Here is a 3,037-nt window from a genome sequence, read left to right on the forward strand (position 1 = left end):
CATATAATACTTAATGAAATTTTAATGAAACTGTTTCATGTATTTCTCTAAAATTAAAATAATGAAGATGATAATATTCATGATTAATACCCCCCACAATAAAAATGACTATCAATCTCTCAAAATTACAAAAATTATGAACAAAATGAAAAATTATGATTGGTTGAATGAGGTGTTTACGGTTTGTACAAATAACGTGGTTTGTAAAGTAAACCTCTTCTCTCTCTCTCTCTCTCTCTCTCTATATATATATATATATATATAGGGGCTCATTCAAGGAAGAACTGAATTGTTTGTGGTAACCGTGCGATCCAATCTCAACCACACAAATTAATAATCAGTGGTTGAAAATAAAAGAAAAATTAATTACTGAAATTCCAAAAATAACTCTCCAATATTTAATGTGAGTATGTAAATAAGGGCAAAAGGGTCAAAAAAATTTGTAATTTAATGAGACTATTTTGAGCGCGCTAGAAATCCGTTAATCTTCTAAAATTACATTTCATCAAATCAAAACAAAAAACACAAAAGATCCTATTGGTTGTGCGAGAAGAGGTGGAAAACAATTTGTAGGCTTTTGTTGAACATGTTGTGTTACATTGTGGTAGAAAAAAAAATTGTGGTTTCATGTGCTACTGAAAATATTGTGGTTTCATGTGGTAATTTTGACATCCTTCAACACACTGTCAATAGGGATTTATATGATTTATTTCCATTTTCTCAATCACATAGTAGCAAACCATACAAGACAACATCCAAACCACTAAACCCATGGTGAGAATTCTTTGTTAGCCTACAACCAAGAACTCATAAGTAATCATAAGGGGCTACAATTTCCAATAGTTACTACGTGGGACAAGGTGTTACAATACCAACAATGTATTAGGTAACACAAGATGTTGTGTTACATTTTGTAAAAAAAATATTGTGGTTTCATGTGCTACCCAAAAGATTATGGTTTCATGTGGTAATTTAACAATATAAAATCAAAATTAATTGGAAGTTTGAAACGTATGGAATTAATAAATAAATATTTAATCTAAATTTAGTAATTACTAACATGCCCTTTTATATTAATTTAAAAAGAATAATTAATATATTAAAATGATTGGTAGAGATTGGATCTCATTGTTAACACAAACAAAACAGTTTTCATTTGATTAAGCCCCTCTCTCTCTCTCTCTCTCTCTCTCTCTCTATATATATATATATATATATAGGGTTGGATTTTCCATCCTTGTATCAATCCTTATTGAATGTCAACAATAATGATATGCATCGAGATACATCGAATCAATTCCCTTCTAAAACACAATTCATGGGTGGACATTAGATTAAAAGTGTCCAAGGGTTCAGAATCCTTCTTACGTTTCTCACTATAACTTTCTTTCTCACACGATCATTTGCCTAACTATATATATACATATATATATACATACATATATATATATATATTTATATATACATATACATATATATATATATATATATGTGAGGTTTAAATATATACTCTCTAATTAACACAAATCTTGCAAACCAATCTCAAATGTTCATCAAGTCTAATGAATATTTGGTTTCATAAAATATCATGATTATATCATGATATAAAGCGTTAATCATAAATGAATTAACTTCGATCATCTCCCATAAATATTTAAATCATAATAGTAAACTTTCATCATTTTTATAAATATCTAATTTGATTGGTTTGTATGGTTTATATTAATTATAGGGTTTTGTTTTTAAAACTTCTATATATAGGGTTCGGTTCACATGAGAGCATATTTTTTTATGAGATCCGTGGGATCACAAAATAACAATAAAACTTCATAGAAAAACACTATGAAGGTAAAAAAAATCTGAACTTTTACAGTAAAAACACTGTGAAAGTTTACCTTCATAGTGTTTTGCTGTGAAGATTTAGTGTTATTTAGGTTGTCTCACTGGTCTCACAAAACAACCTGGTCTCACATGATCTCAGGTCTATATTTATACTACCTTAGAGAGAGAGAGAGAGAGAGAGAGAGTTAGTGAGGTTAAGGGGAAATCCTAAATAATTGAAAATCTAGAAAACATCTAATTACCAGTTAGATTAATTGATTTAGTGGATGTAATTAAATTAACGTTTACAACAAATTTTTCTCAATTAAAAAAAACCCCACTCCTCTTATTTTATCAAAAAAAAGTCGAAACTTAACAAAATTTAAGCGAAATAAATTTAAAAAAAAAAAACCGATCATATTTTTTTTCGTAAATTTAACATCATATATTAATATTCTTTTTCATCTATTTTTTTGTGGTCTTTTAGTTTTCCAGTTTATTTAATCATTTTCCGAAATACCTAACACTATATTTATACTATATTATATGGAGAGTTTATAAACAAATACAGATCTTGGGTATCATCCTCGATACTGAGATTTTTATGATATTAAATAAATGACTTCATTTTGGGCGGATAGCGGGAATCGAACCCGCGTCTTCTCCTTGGCAAAGAGAAATTTTACCATTCGACTATATCCGCTTTTTGTTTCGTTCTTGATACACAATATGTCCATAATCCACAATATGTTCACACATATATGATATATATGTCTGGAGCATATTTGTCTAGTGCTGGGCCGGAGACTCTCTTCAGATTGAGCCCAAATTTTTTATTAATTTGAATTGAATATTCATTTTTTTTTTCATTCAAGAACAAGAAGTTCGACCCCCTTCTAATTTTTCATTTTTTTCTTATATTTATTTGGGTTTTGGGGACTTATATTGAATGTGAATGTGTCTCACAACCAAGAATAATTCAGGGGGTCATTTCGGTTTTGGATCTAGGGCAATAGGTTCAAGAGATGAGAGAATTAAGGATACCCACCAAAAAGACTAATCCAATCCATAATGATGTACCTGAAAATACAACATTTTTGTTACTTGACCAACCATCAGGAGAAGCAAATACAACGGGTACGCTAATCAATAAGATTGATGAAGTAGCAATTAATGCAAAAACAACCAATTGGAAAGCAAGAGTCATGCTTTTAAT

General features: G+C 29.3%; 1 non-coding gene across 1 annotated transcript; it reads right to left on the reverse strand.

Annotated features, from left to right (window-relative positions):
- Positions 1–2,453: 2,453 nt before the first annotated feature.
- Positions 2,454–2,524, reverse strand: TRNAG-GCC. The gene has a single exon. It is a non-coding gene; the product is annotated as a tRNA-Gly (tRNA).
- Between the last annotated feature and the right edge of the window lie 513 nt (positions 2,525–3,037).

The sequence above is a fragment of the Cynara cardunculus genome (genome assembly GCF_001531365.2).
Source record: "Cynara cardunculus var. scolymus isolate 2C chromosome LG 4, CcrdV1, whole genome shotgun sequence".
NCBI lineage: Eukaryota > Viridiplantae > Streptophyta > Magnoliopsida > Asterales > Asteraceae > Cynara > Cynara cardunculus.